The sequence below is a fragment of the Prionailurus viverrinus genome, chromosome B3 (genome assembly GCF_022837055.1).
Source record: "Prionailurus viverrinus isolate Anna chromosome B3, UM_Priviv_1.0, whole genome shotgun sequence".
NCBI lineage: Eukaryota > Metazoa > Chordata > Mammalia > Carnivora > Felidae > Prionailurus > Prionailurus viverrinus.
In genome coordinates, this window is record NC_062566.1 from 19,178,347 (window position 1) to 19,199,016 (window position 20,670).

General features: G+C 42.4%; 1 pseudogene; it reads right to left on the reverse strand.

Annotated features, from left to right (window-relative positions):
* Nucleotides 1-3,354: 3,354 nt before the first annotated feature.
* LOC125168022 (centromere protein K-like) lies at nucleotides 3,355-11,828 on the reverse strand (annotated as a pseudogene).
* Nucleotides 11,829-20,670: the final 8,842 nt, after the last annotated feature.

Consider the following 20,670-nt stretch of genomic DNA (forward strand, 5'->3'; position numbering starts at 1 on the left):
CTTGGAAACAAGGACCCAAGAGAGCAATACTGAAAATTTAATTTTTTTTTTTATGTTTTCTCAGGCTAGTGATCTAAGGCATGATACTCTTTCTTGATGCTGGACAATAGCAGGGTGCCACAGCTACCAGTCAGCCATGCAGTCTGTGCCCATGCAACCATTATATTTTTCACTTTCAGTACAGTATTCAATAAATCGCATGGCATATTCAACACTTTATTGTAAGATAGCCTTTGTGTTTGATTTTGCCCAACTGTAGGCTAATGTAAGATTTCTGAACACATTTAAGGTAGGCTAGGCTAAGCTATGATGTTTGGTAGGTTAGGTGTATTTAACATTTTTGACTTTTAATATTTTCAACTCAGGCTTATCAGAACATAACCCCATCATAAATTGTGAAGGATCTGTGTATAGATATATAGATCCATAAAAACTGTGTGTGCATGTATTTTTCACATGTAATTATAATGATACTTGCAATCCCAATCTAGGCACACAGGGTTTGATTTGCCTTCCTCCATTCCCTATCTGTATCACCTTCCTCCACATTGAGAACCCTCTTTCCCAGAGTCTCCCTTGTTTTGTCTTCTCCTCTCCTCCTCTATTTTCCCCTCCCATTGTTCATTCTTCTGTTCTTCCTTCCTTCCCATTGGTTGACAGAGGAACACAATGTAGGCATCATAGGTTTAATATCAAGCTTTCAAAAATGTCACAGAAAATTCAAGCAGTGTTCTGGAAAGAGAAAGGGCTCTTGATCTAGGAGGATGAGGAATATTTGTAGGTACACAGGGCCTGAATTGACAGTGGCTTATGGAAGCTGTAGGGACCCTGTCAAGTGGGTGTCCCCTCATGAGTGTGGCAACTTATCTGTTTGAGCCTTGGGTGACAGAAGAAGCCCAGGGCCATGGCCAACCCCAGACAACCTTCCGTGGGGCTGCCACACAATTTCCTATAAAAGGCATATGTGAATTTTTTTTCCAAGATGGGTCCAACATTTCTTTTCCTATGGAATAGTGAGCATGAGGTCAAAGTCCATGTGATACTTTTTATGTTAGTAATCAGTCTCTGCCACAGGAGAAAAATACATGTTTTCAAGTAAAATTGAATAAAGGAGGTAATAAGTTATATTGTTACATTGTTTTCTTTAAGGGGGCAAAGGATATTTTATGCATAAATATTTTTCTTTCATTCTGCTTATGTCCTCACTTTAGATTCTCAGAAGATACTCCAGAAATCTCTGAATCTGTGTCCTGTTCCATCTGCACATTATTAGTAATGAGGTTTTTTTTATTTAATTTATAATTAGTTAACACAGTGTAATATTAGTTTCAGGTGTACAATATAGTGATTCAACACTTCCATACATCATCCAATGCTCATTTCAAGTGTACTCCTTAATCCCCATCATCTATTTCACCAATCCCTCCATCCACCCACCTCCCCTCTGGTAACCATCAGTTTGTTGTCTACAGTTAAGAGTCTATTTCTTGCTTTGTCTCTCTTTCTTATTTTTCCCTTTGCTTTCTTGCTTTGTTTCTTAAATTCCACTATGAATGAAATCATGTGGTATTTGTCTTTCTCTGACTTGTTTCACCTAGCATTATACTCTCTAGGTCCATCTATATCATTGCAAATGGAAATATTTCATTATTTTTTTCTTAATGTTTATTTTTGACAGAGGGAGAACATGAGCAGTGGAGGGACAGAGAGAGAGAGAGAGGGATAGAGGGTGCTGACAACAGAGAGCCTGATGCAGGCTCAAGCTCAGGAACTGTGAGATGGTGACCTGAGCCAAAGTCAGATGCTTAACTCATTGAGCCACCCAGGTGCGCTGACTTCATTCTTTTTCACTGTTGAGGAATATTCCATTCTATACATATACCACTTCTTCTTTATTCATTCAACAGTTGGTAGACAGTTGGGCTTTTCCCATAATTTGGCTATTGTAGAAAATGTTGCTATAAACATTGGGGTGCATATATCCCTTTGAATTAGTATTTTTGTAATCTTTGCATAAATACCTAGTGGTATAATTACTGAATTGTAGGGTAGTTCTGTTTTTAACTTTCTGGGGAAACTCCATACTGTTTTCCAGAGCAGATGTACCAGTTTGCATTCCCAGGAGCAAACAGTGCAAGAGGGTTTCCCTTTCTTCACATCCTTACCAATACCTGTTGTTTCCTGTGTTTGTGATTTTAGCCATTCTGACCAGTGTGAGGTGATCTCTAATTGCAGTTTTGATTTGCATTTCCCTCATGATGAGTGATGTTGAGCACCTTTTTATCTATTCATCATTTATATATACATAAATTATAATATAATTCCTAAGTATAAAAGGATTAAGCACTAAATGGAAGTCAAATGCATTAAAAAAAAACTATTGAAATTTAAATGGAAAATATTACATTAGCAATATCATAAATTATTTTCCAAAGAATATTGTAGGAAGTAAGGTACATTAAATATTATATAATGACTAAGTCTAGAATATTTTTACTTGCATTCTTGTCCATATAGTTTAAAACTCTAGAGCACTGACTGAATGAGAAGATCATTTTAAAATAAATAATAGAGGAGCATGTGAATAGCTTAGTCAGTTAAGCCTCCAACTCTTGATTTTGGCTCAGGTAATGATCTCAGGGTTTGTAGTTTTGAGCCCCACATTGGGCTCTGTGCTAATAGTGCAGAGCCTTCTTGGGATTCTCTCTGTTTCCCTCACTCTCTGATCCTCCCCCCAGTTGTGTATGTAAGCGCGCGCGCTCTCTCTCAAAATAAACAAAGGTAAATTCTTTAAAATAAACAATAGATTGTGGCATATGCCTTCTTTTTTATTCAGAAAAAAAATTTAAGATTATTTATTTTGAGAGAAATAGAGCAAGATAATGAGCAGGGGAGGGGCAGAATAGAAGGAGACAGAGAGAGAGAGAGAGAGAGAGAGAGAGAGAGAGAGAGAGTGAGTCTCAAGCAGGCTCCATGCCATCAGTGCAAGCCCAATATGTGGCTCTGTCTCACAAACTGTGAAATCACAAGCTGAGCTGAAACCAAGACTCAGATGCTTAACTGACTAAGCCACCCTGGGGCCTCACAGTTTTGTTTTGTTTTTAATTTTATTTTTATGTAATGTCTATACTCAAGGTGGGGCTTGAATTTACAACCAAGAGATCAAAGATTCATATGCTCTACTGAACTTAGCCAGCCAGGGCCCCCGGGGTATATGCAATTTTCAGGATAAAAGGAAGATGGCCTTTGTGCTTTTATATGCAAATAATGTTCTTATGGAGATAGTCCTCAGAGTTTCCATTAGCCTTGAGTGACAAGATTCTTTAAGTATTGTGTGAAAAAGAGACAATCCTTTTACTGATAGGAGTTTTCCAATTCTATCTGGGTTGGATCTTCTAGATATCTCCAGGAGTAACAGCAATTCATTATAAGGTGGCCAAAGGGTGTCACTAATTTTGAACTGGATCCTGTGGAACATCAAATAGTTTATTTATATGAATCTGTAACGTTTTATGTAGTGCTATCAGCTATGCAGTTGACTCTTTTTTTTAATTAATTTTTTTAGAAAGAGTGTGAGAGGGACAGAGAGAGAGGGAGAGAGAGAAGCTTAAGCAGGCTCCTTGCTCAGTGTGGAGCAATATGTGGGATTTGATCTCAGGACCCTGAAATCCTGACTGTTATGCCCAGAATTCGTGATCCCCAAATACCGCCAGGGAGCCGAGTCTGATGTAAAAGCAAAAGAGCCTTTATTCGAGCTAGCTCGAGCTCAATCCCCTACCTGCACCGATGCAGCGGTGAGATACCAGGGAGAGAGAGTGACTTTCAAAAGGACAAAGGTTTTATTGGGGCCTAGGGGCAGTTGGTGAGGTAATGGCTATGGCCTCAGCCGATTGGCTGGGGAAGGGTCCGAGTCCTGTTAGGCAGGTGAGGGGGGGGGGGGTTACTCAAGGGCAGGAGGTGTAGTCAAGGTGAAGGACACAGAACAAGATGGAGTCAGCCGGCATAGGCCTGCCCTTTCATTCCCCCCTTGTCATGTAGCTTCCGGACCCAATCATGGGACCAGCTGCATTTATGGTGACAAGGGGAACAGAGTTTGGAGGTTTATGCAAAGTTCTGGGAAGCAAGTGTCCCTGGGGTGGCTCTGGGAGGTCTGATTAAGTATTGTCCCTGAGCTGGTGTCTATGATCTGCCAGGTGATGTTTTGGGGGGTGTAGGGACTTCCGGCAGCATGAGCAATGACAAGCAGAGTTAACAGAGTTACCAATATTAGGTGGGTCGAATGTGCTGTAGCTTGAGCTTGAGTGGGTTGTGTTGGTCCCGACTGATGGCCCATCGCGTGACGAAGTCCTTCCGGATCGAGGAGGGGTCTGCTGGCCGAGCGTGGGTGTGATGGACCCAGGTTGCGATGCCGTCTACCTTGAGAGCAGTGGGGGTTGTCAACACCACGATGTAGGGTCCCTTGCAGCGCAGCTCAAGAGTCTCTCAGTGGTGCCTCTTGACATAGACCCAGTCTCCCGGCCTGTACTGATGAGGTGTCGGGATTGGGCCAGCCTCATAGATGGCACGGAGGCACGGCCAAATGTCCTCGTGCGCCCTCTGGAGCATGCTCAAGGAAAGAAAAAGTTCTTGATCTTTAAACTCAGCAATAAGTTCAGCTCAAAGGCTGGGAATAACAGGGGGTGGCCTGCTAAACATGATCTTGTAGGGAGTAAAACCCAGAGTGTAAGGAGTGTTTCTAACCCGGTAAAGGGCGTACGGTAGGAGAGTCACCCAGTCCCCACCAGTCTCCATGGTTAATTTGGTAAGGGTCTCTTTTAGGGTTCTATTCATTCTTTCTACCTGTACTGAGCTCTGGGGCCTATAAGCACAATGTAATTTCCAGTTTGCCCCCACCGCCTTGGCTACTGCCTGTGTTACCTGCGAGATAAAAGCTGGTCCATTGTCTGATCCTACCATGGCAGGAAAACCATACCTGGGTAAGATGTCTTCTAGTGGCTTCTTAGCCACCGTCTGAGCCGTTTCATGCTTGGTTGGGTATGCCTCCACCCAGCCAGAGAAGGTGTCTGTAAATACTAAAAGATATTTAAAACGATAATTTCCTGGTTTGACTTCAGTGAAGTTGACTTCCCATTGGGCTCCCAGCCTGGTGCCTCTGAACCTGGTTCCTTTTTTATTTGCTGTGGCTCTCGCGTTGGTGAGTTGGCAGGTCTTGCAGGCAGATACAACTTGCTCTATTTTGGTGTCCTGTTGGTGAATCTTGATTCTGGCATGTCGGATTAAGTCTTTTAATTTTCAGGCCCCATGTGAGACCAATGCATGTGCTCTAATATTGAGACTGTGAGCTGGTCTGGCAGCACGAGCTCCTTGTTAGGTGTATACCACCATCCTTTTATCTCCTGGGCCATGGGGAGTTTCTTGATCCACTGTAACTCCTCCTGGGAGTATTTGGGCTGGTCTGGTAAAACTGGGTCTCCCAGGTCCGGTAGTTGTACGGTCATGATGGGGACTGGAGTAAGGGCTACTGCCTTGGCTGCCTGGTCAGCCTTTCGATTATCTCTAGCTACTGGGTTATCAGCTTTTTGGTGCCCTTGGCAGTGGATAATGGCTAGTATGGCAGGAAGCCATAAGGCCGTAAGCAGGTTAAGTACCTCCTGCTTATTTTTTATAGTCCGTCCTTCTGCCGTCAGTAACCCCCTCTCCTGATAAATTGCCCCATAAATATGAGCTGTGGCAAATGCATAATGGCTGTCTGTGTAGATGTTAAGCCGTTTTCCAGCTCCCAGCATCAGTGCCTTGGTGAGGGCTATGAGCTCTGCTCGCTGGGCTGACATTCTGGAGGGTAGAGCCTCCGCCCATACGGTGTCTGTTTCAGTGACCACCGCTGCACCCACATACCTGTGTCCGTCTCGCACAAAGCTGCTGCCATCAGTGAACCAAGTGCCTCGGCATCGGGGAGGGGCCGGTCGGTCAGGTCCATCCGGAATCCATGTACTTGTTCCAGGATTCCCACACAGTCATGTAGTGGAGCACCTAGGTCAGGGTCGGGCAGCAGGGTTGCAGGATTGAGGGCTGCACTGGGGTGGAACCGCACTCGTGGAGGGTTGAGTAGGAGGCTCTTGTAATGAGTCATATGTGTATTGCTCATCCATCTATCCGGAGGCTGTTTCAGGACCCCTTCAATGGCATGTGGGGTCATGATCCAGATCTTCTGTCCTAGTGTCAGTTTGTCTGCATCCTTGACTAGGAGTGCTGTCGCTGCAATAATTCTTAGGCATGGTGGCCAGCTGGCAGCCACTGGCTCTAGTTTCTTAGACAGGTAAGCCACTGGGCGGTTCCAGGGGCCTAAGGCTTGAGTTAGAACCCCTTTTGCTATTCCCTTATGTTCGTCTACAAAGAGGTGGAAGGGCTTTGTAATGTCTGGTAGGCCCAGGGCTGGGGCACTTAGGAGGGCCTTTTTTAACTGATTAAAGGCAGTTTCTTCTTTTTCAGCCCATTTAAATGTGTTCCCCTCTTTGGTAGCTTCATAGAGGGGCCTGGCGATCTCAGCAAAACCTGGAACCCAGAGGCGGCAGTAGCCGGCTGATCCTAGGAATTCCCTCACTTCTCTTCGGGAGGTGGGAGTAGGGATCTTTAGGACAGTTTCTCTTCTGGCATCTGATAACCACCACTGTCCGCCCTCCCTGCATATCTGAGCCTTCTTCGCGGATGCCCGGTACCCTAAGGCCCCCAGGTAGCCAGCAGGTCCTGGGTCCCTCACTCACAGTCTTTGGCCATGTCGGCAGCAATCAGGATGTCATCTACGTACTGTAGAAGGGTGAGGCCAGGGTGCTCCCTTCTCTACTCACCCAGGTCCTCGTGTAGTGCCTCATCGAAGATGGTGGGTGAATTTTTGAATCCCTGAGGTAGCCGTGCCCACTGTAGCCCTCCTCCGGATCATGCCACTCAAAGACGAACGAGGGTTGGCTCTGGGGTGCCAGCAGCAGACTGAAGAAGGCGTCCTTTAAATCTAGTACAGTATACCAGATCCTGGAGGGCGCCAAGGAGCTCAAGAGAGTATATGGGATGGGAACAGTTGGGTGTATGTCCGGGACCCTCTTATTTACTTCCTGGAGGTCTTGTACCTGTTGGTAGTCATTTGTGTGAGGCTTTTTGACCAGCAGTAAGGGGGTGTTCCAGGCAGACTGGCAAGGAACTAGTACCCCTAGTCTTCGTAGTCTCCAGATGTGTGGCTGAATCCCCTTCTGGGCCTCCTGAGACATGGGGTATTGTTTGATCCTTACCGGACTCTCTCCTGGCTTGAGCTCTACCAGGACTGGGGTCCTGTGAGCGGCTAGTCCCATCCCCCCCATCTCTGCCCAAACTGAGGGGAATTCTTGTAGCCATCTGTCTATATTATTCTCTCTCGGGAGCGCCTCCTGGTGGAGGAGGTATTCATCCTCCAGTTTCGTGGTCAGGACCTGGATGGGGTGGCCCTTGCCATCGGTGACCTGAGGCCCCCCTTGTCTGAAAGTTATCTGAGCTCCAATCTTGGTCAGTAAGTCCCGTCCTAACAGCGGGTAGGGGCATTCTGGTATTACCATAAAGGAGTGGGATACCTGGCCCGTTCCCAAATCTACTGTTCTTCGGGTAGTCCATGAATACTGGCTCATACCAGTTGCCCCTTGTACCCAGGACTTCTTGCTAGCTAGTTTTCCTTGTGGGGTGCAGAGGACCGAATGTTGTGCTCCGGTGTCGACAAGGAAGTCAATAGGGGTCCCCTCCACTTTAAGAGTTACCCTGGGTTCGGGGAGAGGGTCCGAACCCCGACTCCCCTAATCACTTAGTTCATCTAGCTCTAGGACTTTTACTTGATCAGTCTTGCTTCCCTTCCCGCCGGCACTTTTCAGACAATCTCGAGCCCAATGCCCTATCTCCTTGCAGTATGCGCAGTGATCCTTCTGCAGCCTCTGCTTCCCCCACTTGGTGGTTCCTTTACCTTTTCTTGCACCAGCTGCCAGCTGCCAGAGACAGCAGTCTCATTCCTCGGGGAAGTCAGCAGTGGTAGCTAGTAGTATTCTGTCCAGGTCTCGAGTCTGCTTACTGCTGGCAGCCGCCATGGCGTGAGCCTGCTTGTCCTCAGGAGGCTCCAGGTTATTATATACCTTTTCAGCTACCACCAGTAACTCCTGCAGACTTTTTTCTCCTAGTCTATCTATTTTCTGTAATTTTCTCCTAATGTCTATGGCCGATTGGTTTACAAAGGCCATGATAACAGCTGCCTTGCTTTCCGGAGCCTCTGGATCCATGGGGGTATAGGTACGGAATGCCTCCATGATCCATTCTAAAAAGGCAGCCGGAGATTCATCTTTTCCCTGTTGTACATTTCCTACCTTGGCCAAATTGGTTGGCTCTCTAGCAGCCATTCGGAGACCCCCCCATTAGAGTCTGGCGGTGGACCCGGAGCCTCTCCTTACCTTCTGCCATGTTGAAATCCCACTGGGGCTGAGTTAAGGGGAAGGAGGCATCTATCTGAGCCTGGTAGGTGGTGGGATTCCCGTCTGTGCCCGGAACTAGTTTTCGGGCCCCATTGAGGATTCTTTCTCTTTCTTCAGTCGTGAACAGGACCTGCAAAAGCTGCTGGCAATCATCCCACGTGGGCTGATGGGTAAAAAGAACAGAGTCTAATAAATCAATAAGCCCTGCCGGTTTCTCAGAAAACTTAGGATTCTGAGCTTTCCAATTGTAGAGGTCACTAGTGGCGAAAGGCCAATAGTGATGGGGCTGATTCCCCTCCGCGTTTGGGGTCAGTGGCTCGCAGGGTCAGAATAGTGGAGTCGGCGGAGGCGGATTGCTCCCTCTGAGCCCTTTGTCTGGTAAAGGGTGGGCTTCTCACTGGAGCGTTTCCACCTCCCGCTCTCGGAACAGCGTCTGCCTCCCCCCGAGGGGGAGGATGGTGTTCTTCCGGCATCCTAGAGGGGTTATACGGGGGAGGAAAAATTAATTCTTCTTCAGTACCCCCCCTGTAGGACAGGGTAGAGGGGTGCTGAAGGCTGGGTAAGACTTTTCTTCTTCTTTGTCCCCTGCAAAGCAAGAATGGGTTTTGGCTCTAGAGGGAGCGGGGCTAGGAAGGGCTTAAGCCAAGAGGGTGGGTCTTCTACAAGGTCCTGCCAAGTGATAATGTAAGGGAGCTGGTCAAGATGGCCCGTCTTAGGCCAAGAGATGATACTCCTTACTCGGTGGATGGTAGGGAGGTCGAAGGTCCCCTCTGGTGGCCATCCGACATTGAAAGTTGGCCACTTGCTAGAACAAAAAAACTGCAACCGACCCTTTTGGACTTCCACACTGAGGTTGTTAGCTCTTCCCCTCACATCCTTAAAGTGATCAATCATAATACTTAGAGGAGTAGTCTGAGTCTGTCCCATAAGGTCCATCCAGTAAGTCCACAGAACAAAACAGAGAAACACAAAAACAAACAGAGGGCCCCTAGAAAGTCTTCCAACTCCATGGAAGCAAAACTGAGAGCTAGCTTAGACATTTGAGGGGATTCCATGTCCCTCCAGAAGGGAGGATCGGAACATCTTCCGAAACTCCCAGCCTGTGGTCCTCCAGTGCGTCCACTTAGACCGCGTCAGGCACTACCAGAATTCCAGAAATGAGCTCACACAGAAAAGACAGAACAAACAGACACTAACCGTGGCCAGTCAGGCTCTCCGGGTCGGGGGTCCCTCGGGGGTCTTGGGGATCCCGGGCCGAGCCCCCAAATGTTATGCCCAGAATTCGTGATCCCCAAGTACCGCCAGGGAGCCGAGTCCGATGTAAAAGCAAAAGAGTCTTTATTCAAGCTAGCTCGAACTAAATCCCCTACCTGCACTGACGCAGCGGTGAGATACCAGGGAGAGAGAGTGACTTTCAAAAGGACAAAGGTTTTATTGGGGCCTAGGGGCAGTTGGTGAGGTAATGGCTATGGCCTCAGCCGATTGGCTGGGGAAGGGTCCGAGTCCTGTTAGGCAGGTGAGGGGGGGGTTACTCAAGGGCAGGAGGTGTGGTGAAGGTGAAGGACACAGAACAAGATGGAGTCAGCCGGCGTAGGCCCGCCCTTTCAATGACCTAAGTCAAAATCAAAAGTCAGATTCCTGAACAACTGAGCCACCCAGGCGCCTCCAGTTGATTCTTTTGTTTGTTTGTTTTTTAGTAATCTCTACACCCAACGTGAGGCTTGCATGACACCAAGATCAAGAGTCACAAGCTCTTCCGAGTGAGCCAACCAGTTGCCCCTATGCAGCTGATTCTTGAATTTTTTTTTCTTTTTGCTGTATCTATCAGGTAGAGGGAAATGGTCTCATAGATACTCATGAGATACTCTCATATACTTTTTTTTTTTTTTGAGGAATTTTTTTTTTTAAGTAGGCTCTATGCCCAACCTGGGGCTTGAACTCATCACCCTGAGGTTAAGAGTCACATGCTCTACTAACTGAGACAGCAGGGCACCCTCTTTCAACCATTTTTGTTTTCAGCTTATCAAACTCTCAATTCAGAAAATGTCACTATGTGATGCTTAAATTCATTGTGTATTACATGAAGAGATTCAGTATCTGTTGTTGTTTATCCAACCCTTTATTCTCTTTCCAAGTCTCCCTTTAACCTTTCATTCTTTGACTAAATGGTAGAGTATCATTTCAAGATCAGGTATCAATTTTTGGAACACTTCCTTATGTTACCAGATCATCTTCATTCAGTGGAATTATTTCAGGAGTTTCTGCCATTAACTGAGTTCAGTGGCCAAACATTTCATCTGAATAACTAATGTTTATTGAGCATTTGAATTGGTGACTATCTCCATTCCAACAAGTGATAATGTATTCTAACATTCTGTCATATCATTACATGTTCCTTCATATTCTTTTTTAAGTAATCTCTATACCCAATGTGGGACTCAAACTCACAACCCTGAGATCAAGAGTGGCATGATGTTCTACAAACCAAGCCAGCCAGGTGCCTCTCTTCACATTCTTTAATAAGCTCTACTTACCCATCTTAAAAAAAAAAAAGTTTATTTATTTTGAGAGAGAGGGAGAGAAAGCACAAGTAGGGGAGAGGCAGAGAGAGGGAGAGAGAGAATCTCAAGCAGACTCCACATTGTCAGCACAGAGCCCAACATGGGGCTTGATTTCATGAACGATGAGATCATGACCTGAGCAGAGATCAAGAGTCGGATACTCAACTGACTAAACCACCCAGGTGCCCCATATTCTTCTTAAGCATCTTAACATCTTCCACATCTGTTATACAATCTGGATCTAGATCTTGCCAATTCACTGGCATATGCTTGTGATCTTCTTAGCCTTATGATGAAAATAATAATGATAATAAAAAAAAAGTGTGGGAACTTCAGTCAAATTATCTGTGCATCAGTTTTCTTAGTCTTTTCAGAGAATGTTATAGAAAATAAAGAAGTTCATATATTTAAAAAAAAAAGTTTTGAGTACTTGAAGCCCACAAGTTAACTAGTTCTTTTGTCTTTCTCTCCTAACCAGTGGGGTTCTGGAACTGGCATTGGTGTGGGAGCTAGAGAAGAGTGGTACTCAAGGCTAGCTGAATATTGAGTATTAAGTTTTCTGAACACGATTCCAATGTGTGGGGAGTTTTTCCCCATACCATCAAGCAATTCTTGGAGACCATCTGGGTGACCTATAATTGAACTCCATTCTGACACCATCTATCCACAGATAAAATCAGATTCCACAGGTTAAGGATTCAGACCCACAAAACTACCCCTTCATTCATATGCCAATTTCCAAATTCAGGTTGTTACCTGTGCTTCTTACCAACTGGCTGTAATTCAGATTCATATGGCCTCCTCCTTAGGTGGGATTAATTTGCTAGATTGACTCCTAAGACTCAAGTAACCAGTTTATTCACAGATTACAAGTTTATTACAAAAGATATAATGAATAGCTAGATGGAAAGACACACATGGCAAACAAAGGAACTTGTTTCTCCATGGAGTTTGGGTCCAGAACGTTGCACATGGAACCATTGTTTCAGCAACCTGGAAGCTCTCCTAACCCTAACTTTGTGGGGTTTTATGGAGGTTTTATTACATACGAATGGTTGATTGGATCAGTTTACAATGGCTAATAATTTAATCTTCAGCCCATCTCCCCCTCCCACAATATCAGGGACATAGGACTGAAAATTCCAACCCTCTAATCACATGTTCTGGCAACCAAACCAGACCCCTTCTTTCCAGACCTTCTAATGTTACCTCATTAACATAACCAAAGGTAATTTTAGCACTCTCATCACAGAAAATTCCAAGAATTTTAGGAGCTCTGTGCCAGAAAGGGGGTGAAGATATATATTATAAATCACAGTACAAAGGTAGCAAGTTCCCCAGAGGTAAGGTCTCACCTTTAGGGTTGCAGCTCAATATTCTGTGACCCATGAGCCAGCCCTGGTAGCAAGTTTCAACCATTGTGGTACTCTCCCCAGCCTATCTCTTACCACCACAGAGCCACTGCTACTTCTATTTTTTTTTAGTTTTGCCTGGTGACAATCCTCTCATAAGCTTACTATACTGTACTTATCCCTGTCTTTACTAGCAATGACGTCGCATATACCAAATGATTTCAAGTTTGTTTCAGTTTTTTTTTTTTTTGAGTATAATGTGTTTCCCAGCAGTGAGAGTCATTGATTCTAAAACGATGATTGCAAATTCACTTTTTGCCAGCTCATTTGTGGAATTGTTGGTAAGAAATCTATGGCTCTTATGGGGAGCTGATTTGGAAAAGAGAGAAGGCAAGCAGTCAGACAATCTACTGTTTATGAAAGGATGATGAGCTAAGTACAGTGTGTTTGTGAATGTACTGTTTCAGACCCTAGCAGAAGACACCCAGGTAGGGATTCTTAAGGAAGACATGATTGGGTTAGGGCTCCAGGGTATGGAAAGGGGGTGGATTTTATGGAGGTTCACAGGCCAGGAGACTAAGCTTGGAGATACTTCCAAAAAGGGAAAATATCTGTTTCACAGACATAGGGAGTGAGAAGAGAGAGACAAGGTATGGGGTTTGATGGGTTATTAGGCCCCATGGAATGGAGGATACATGGCATGCATTGAAGGATTGTTACTGGGTTAGTCTTCTGGTAATATATGGAGAAGTCTACAGGATAACTGGAAAAACAGAAAGAATTGGATCATAAAGACACATTTGGTACTGGTTCAAACTGTATTCATTTATACTAGCAGTCAGTAAGTACAACCTGTGGCCAAATCCAGACTTCTACCTGTATGTGTGTGGCTTGTGGGCTAAAATTGATTATGTTTTCAAGTAGCTGGGAAAAATCAAGAGGATACTATTTCTTCAAATTTCAGTGTCCATAAGTAGAATTTTATTGGAATACAATTATGTCCATTTGGTTATGCATTGTCTTTGGCAGCTTTTTGCACTGTAGCAGCAAAGTAGTTGCAACAGAGACCTATGGCTCTTAAAGCCTAAAATATTTGCTACCTGGCTCTTTACAGAAGAAGGTTGCTAACCCCTGATTTATATAATTAAACTATTGTTGAATGTCCATGTAGGTGTAGTCATTCAATTACTTGTGTGTATGTTGTGGGAGATCACAAGTTAGGAACATAAGACCCCTTTATCTTAGAGGTTACATTCTGGTGGACATTAGATTAATGTTTAATTGGTGTGTTTATTTGAAATGCAGATAGAAGTACTAGCATATGGAATGTGCTTTGTGTTAAGGTGTCTCTACCTCTGAAAACCTCCTGAAAGGCTTCCTGAAGTTTGTACTGTCCAAACTAAAATAAGGAGGGAGAGAAAAGCCCTAGGCTAGATGCAAGAGTCTGACCTGAGATTCAGATGTGACAGGATCATGGAGGAATGGGGACTGTTTCTTGTCTTGAATGTGAAGTAGGGAGTGTTTTGAGGACAGTATTGGGAAGAGAGAGAAGTCATGAAACATCTCAAGGAGAGTGACCTATACCAAGTTATTTGGATTGGAGGTTGCTTTGCTCCCATACTTGAACATGTGGCTTGTTTGGTGCAAATGTAATCAAGGGAAACTTCAAACAGGAGAGCTTTCAGACCAATGGAATCTGAGAAGTTGCCCCCAAATAAGGTGAAGTATGAGAAGGTTCCTCCTGTTTTTAGGAAAAGTGAACTGTAGATGTTCATTCTTTGTGTTGGTTATATTATTTCTCCATTTTGCAGCCTTTCTGCTTCTTCTGACTGAAAATGTCCGTGACTATCTTGTGAATTGTGTAATAATGAGTCAGTATCCTCCTAAAACATATAATTATTTATATTCTGTTATTTTTTGCTTAAAACTTGTCTCTAAGAATCAGGGATAGCTTAACAAGCCCTTTGTCATCAAGGCCAATCTTGATGACATATTAACTTTCAGGGAGCCCAGATTCCTGATATCTGGTAAAACCTGTGAGAGGGTTGGAAACCAGAATCTCAGTGGAAACAGTCAGATTTGAGTGTAGCATAAGTTTGGATCAATGGATTAGTGGCAATTAAGGCCAGGGGAGTAGGGACCAAAACAACTTTAGTTAGTATTAATAATCAATAGAATTAATTGTTTTTTTTTTCAGAATTGTTGATAGAAAAAATAAATGTTTTACCAGTCACTTATAAAGTAAAATCCAAAACAATGTCCCTGGAAATGTATAACAGAGTGACATTTTTTAGTACTTTAAAATTTGCATCTGGACTTGATTTTCATGAATCTCCTAACTTTCTAATTTGTATAATGCTTTGTACTATCTGTGTGTGTGTGGTCAAATGCATATAAAATAAAATTTACCATCTGAATCACTTTTAAGTATATAGCTCAGTAGCATTAAATGTGTTACATTGCGGGGCGCCTGGGTGGCACAGTCGGTTAAGCGTCCGACTTCAGCCAGGTCACGATCTCGCGGTCCGTGAGTTCGAGCCCCGCATCAGTCTCTGGGCTGATGGCTCAGAGCCTGGAGCCCGTTTCCGATTCTGTGTCTCCCTCTCTCTCTGCCCCTCCCCCATTCATGCTCTGTCTCTCTCTGTCCCAAAAATAAATAAAAAACGTTGAAAAAAAAATTTTAAATGTGTTACATTGCTCTGCAATCATCAACCATACATCTCCAGAACTCTTCATCTTGCAAAACTAAAACTCTGTACCCATTAAACAATAATTCTCCTTCCTGTCTATCCTGAGCCCCTGGAAATGAGTATTTTATTTTTTTGTCTTTATAAATTTGACTACTCTAGATACTTCATATAAGTGGAATCATACAACATTGTCCTTTGCTATCTGGCATATTTCACTGACATAATGTCTTCACGGTTCATCCATATTGAAGCATATGACAGAATTTTCTTCCTTTCTAAAACTAATATTCCATTGCATTTATATGCTACATATGGGTAATAGTGTTTCCTAAAAAATATATATATATGTATACATATATATGTAATGTATATATATGTAAGTAATGTGTATATATATGTATTGTGTATATATGTAATGTGTATATATGTGTTGTGTATGTATGTGTATATATATATATGTGTATATATATATATGTGTATGTGTGTATGTGTGTATGTATGTGTGTATATATATATATATATATATATATATATATATACACATGCAGTTGTCTCCCCGAAGGGCTGAGTGGAAGGCACAAGGGAGGGTGCCGTTCAGGATTAGTATTTGGGATCCAAGGCCAGACAACTGTATGGGCCACTGGTCGGGTAGGCCTCAGGAATCCTCTCTGGCAGCTACAGCTGGGCCTTGAAAATAACATGGTGATGTTCCAGGTTCTATGCCGAGTGATCCTGCACCGCTTCTGGACCCCAGGCACATGGTGTTGTCAGACTTTGGTATTGGGTCCCCATGGGGAGAGAGCCTTAGCTAGGGTTAGGGTGTGTGTGTATATATATATATATATATATATATATATATATATATTAGGAAACACTATTACCCATAGCAGATGTACCATTATACATTTCTTTTTTTTAAATATGAAATTTATTGTCAAATTGGTTTCCATATAACACCCAGTGCTCATCCCAACAGGTGCCCTTCTCAATACCCATCACACACCCTCCTTCCCACCCCCCATCAACCCTCAGTTTGTTCTCAGTTTTTAAGAGTCTCTTATGCTTTGGCTCCCTCCCTCTCTAACCTCTTTTTTTTTTTTTCTTTTCTTCCCCTCCCTCATGGTCTTCTGTTAAGTTTCTCAGGATCCACATAAGAGTGAAAACATATGGTATCTGTCTTTCTCTGTATGACTTATTTCACTTAGCATAACACTCTCCAGTTCCATCCACGTTGCTACAAAAGGCCATATTTCATTCTTATTGCCACATAGTATTCCATTGTATATATAAAGCACAATTTCTTTACCCATTCATCAGTTGATGGACATTTAGGCGCTTTCCATAATTTGGCCATTGTTGAAAGTGCTGCTATAAACATTGGGGTTCAAGTACCCCTATGCATCAGCACTCATGTATCCCTTGGGTAAATTTCTAGAAGTGCTATTGCTGGATCACAGGATAGATCTATTTTTAATTTTTTGGGGAACCTCCACACTGTTTTCCAGAGTGGCTGCACTAGTTTGCATTCACACTGACAGTGTAAGAGGTTCCTGTTTCTCCACATTCTCACCAGCATCTATAGTCTCCTGATTTGCTCATTTTAGCCACTCTGACTGGTGTGAGGTGGTATCTGAGTGTGATTTTGATTTGTATTTCCCTGGTGAGGAGCGACATTAAGCATCTTTTCATGTGCCTGTTGGCCATCTGGATGTCTTCTTTAGAGAAGTGTCTGTTCATGTTTTCTGCCCATTTCTTCACGGGATTATTTGTTTTTCGGTTGTGCAGTTTGGTGAGCTCTTTATAGATTTTGGATACTAGCCCTTTGTCCAAAATGTCATTTGCAAATATCTTTTCCCATTCCGTTGGTTGCCTCTTAGTTTTGTTCATGGTTTCCTTTGCTGTGCAGAAGCTTTTTATCTTCATGAGGTCCCAATAGTTCATTTTCGCTTTTAATTCCCTTGCCTTTGGGGATGTGTCAAGTAAGAAATTGCTGTGGCTAAAGTCAGAGGTTTTTTCTGCTTTCTCCTCTAGGGTTTTGATAGTTTCCTGTCTCACATTCAGGTCCTTTATCCATTTTGAGTTTATTTTTGTGAATGGTATAAGAAAGTGGTCTAGTTTCATCCTTCTGCATGTTGTTGTCCAGTTCTCCCAGCACCATTTGTTAAAGAGACTGTCTTTTTTCCATTAGATATTCTTTCCTGCTTTGTCAAAGATTAGTTGGCCATACTTTTGTGGGTCTAATTCTGGGATTTCTATTCTATTCCATTGGTCTATGTGTGTTTGTGGGCCACTACCATGCGGTCTTGATGATTACAGCTTTGTAGTAGAAGCTAAAGTCTGGGATTGTGATGCCTCCCGCTTTGGTCTCCTTCAATATTACTTTGGTTATTCGGGGCCATTTGTGGTTCCATATGAATTTTATGATTGCTTGTTCTAGCTTCAAGAAGAATGCTTGTGCAATTTTGATTGGTATTGCGTTGAATGTGTAGATTGCTTTGGGTAGTATTGACATTTTAACAATATTTATTATTTAATCCATGAGCACGGAATGTTTATCCGTTTCTTTATATTTTCTTCAATTTCCTTCAGAAGCTTTCTATAGTTTTCAGCATACAGATCTCTTACAAGTTTGGTTAGGTTTATTCCTCGGTATTTTATGCTTCTTGGTGCAACTGTGAATGGGATCAGTTTCTTTGTCTTTCTGTTGCTTCATTATTAGTGTATAAGAGTGCAACCGATTTTTGTACATTAATTTTGTATCCTAGGACTTTGCTGAATTCATGTATCAGTTCTAGCAGACTTTTGGTGGAGTCTATCTGGTTTTCCATGTATAATATCATATCATCTGCAAAAAGTGAAAGCTTGACTTCATCTTTGCCAATTTTGATGCCTTTGATTTCCTTTTGTTGTCTAATTACTGATGCTAGCACTTCCAACGCTATGTTAAACAACAGCGCTGACAGTGGACATCCCTGTCATGTCCCTGATCTCAAGGGGAAAGCTCTGTTTTTCCCCATTGAGGATGCTATTAGCTGTGGGCTTTTTAAAAATGGCTTTTATGATGTTGAAGTATGTTCCTTCTATCCCGACTTTCTCGAGGGTTTTTATTAAGAAAGGATGCTGAATTTTGTCAAATGCTTTTTCTGCATCAATTGACAGAATCATATGGTTCTTTTCTTTTATTAATGTGGTGTATCACATTGATTGATTTGCGAATGCTGAACCAGGCCTGCAGCCCAGGAATGAATCCCACTTGATCATGGTGTATAATTCTTTTTATATGCTGTTGAATTTGATTTGCTAGTATCTTATTGAGAATTTATGAATCCATATTCATCAGGGATATTGACCTGTAGTTCTCTTTTTTTGCTGGGTCTCTGTCTGGTTTAGGAATCAAAGTATGCTGGCTTCATAGGATGAGTCTGGAAGTTTTCCATCTCTTTCTATTTTTTGGAACAGCTTGAGAAGGATAGGTATTATCTCTGCTTTAAACGTCTGGTAGAACTCCCCTGGGAAGCCATCTGGTCCTGGAATGTTATTTGTTGGGAGATTTTTGATGAGTGATTCAACTTCTTCACTGGTTATGGGTCTGTTCAAGTTTTCTACTTCTTCCTGTTTGAATTTTGGAATTGTGTGGGTGCTTAAGAATTTGTCCATTTCTTCCAGGCTGTCCAGTTTGTTGGCATATAAGTTTTCATATTATTCCCTGATAATTGCTTGTATTTCTGAGGGATTGGTTGTAATAATTCCATTTTCATTCATGATTGTATCTATTTGGGTCATCTCCCTTTTCTTTTTGAGAAGCCTGGATAGAGGTTTATCAATTTTGTTTATTTTTTCAAAAAACCAACTCTTGGTTTCATTGATCTGCTCTACAGTTTGTTTGTTTGTTTTTTTTTTTTTTTACATTCTACATTGTTTATTTCTGTTCTGATCTTTTATTCTTTATTTCTCTTCTTTATTTATTTCTCTTTTTTTTTATTTTTTTTATTATTTCTCTTCTTCTGTTGGGTTTGGTTCTGCTTCTATTTCCTTTAAGTGTGCTGTCAGATTTTGGGATTTTTCTTGTTTCTTGCGATAGGCCTGGATTGCAATGTATTTTCCTCTCAGGACTGCCTTCACTGTATCCCAAAGCATTTGGATTGTTGTATTTTCATTTTCATTTGTTTCCATGTATTTTTTTAATTTCTTCTCTAATTGCCTGGTTGACCCATTCATTCTTTAGTAAGGTGTTCTCTCCAACATCCATGCTTTTGGAGGTTTTCCAGACTTTTTCCTGTGGTTGATTTCAAGTTTCATTGCATTGTGGTCTGAAATTATGCATGGTATGATCTCAATTCTTGTATACTTATGAAGACCTATTTTTTGACCCAGTTTGTGATCTATCTTGGAGAATGTTCCATGTGCATTCGAGAAGAAAGTATATTCTGTTGCTTTGGGATACAGAGTTCTAAATATATCGGCCAAGTCCATCTGATCCAATGTATCATTCAGGACCCTTGTTTCTTTATTGATCATGTGTCTAGATGATCTATTCATTACTGTAAGTGGAGTACTAAAGTCCCCTGCAATTACCACATTCTTATCAATAAGGTTGCTTATGTTTGTGATTAATTGTTTTATATATTTGGGGGCTCGCGTATTCGGCGCATAGACATTTATAATTGTTAGTTCTTCCTGATGGATAGACCCTGTAATTATTATACAACCCACTTTTTCATCTCCTGTTACACTCTTAAAATCTAGTTTCTATGATATAAGAATGGCTACTCCAGCTTTCTTTTGAGTTCCACTAGCATGATAGATAATTCTCTATCCCCTCACTTTCAATCTGAAGGTGCCCTCAGGTCTAAAATGAGTCTCTTTTAGACAGTAAATAGATGGGTTTTGGGTTTGTTTGTTTTTTTTTCCATTCTGATACCCTATGTCTTTTGGTTGGAGCATTTAGTCCTTTACATTCAGTGTTATTATAGAAAGATATGGGTTTAGAGTCATTGTGATGTCTGTAGGTTTTCTTGCTTGCAGTAATGTCTTTGGTACTTTGTGTTCCTTGCAACATTTCGATCACAGAATCCCCCTCAGGATCTCTTGTAGGGCTGGTTTAGTGGTGATGAATTCCTTCAGTTTTTGTTTGCTTGGGAAGACCTTTATTGCCCCTTCTATTCTAAATGACAGACTTGCTGTATAAAGGATTCTTGGCTGCATCTTTTTTCTGTTCATCACATTGAAGATTTCCTGCCATTCCTTTCTGGCCTGCCAAGTTTCAGTAGATAGATATGTCACTAGTCTTATCAGTCTCCCTTCATATGTTAGAGCATGTTTATCCTTAGCTGCTTTCAGAAATTTCTCTTTATCCTTGTATTTTGCCAGTTTCACTATGATGTGTCATGCAGAAGATTGATTTGAATTATGTCTGAAGGGAGTTCTTTGTGCCTCTTGGATTTCAATGCTTTTTTCCTTCCTGGGATCAGGGAAGTTGTCAGCTATGATTTGTTCAAGTATACCTTCAGCCCCTTTCTCTCTCTTCCTCCTCTGGAATCCCTATTATATGGATATTGTTGCGTTTCATTGCATCACTTAGTTCTCTAATTCT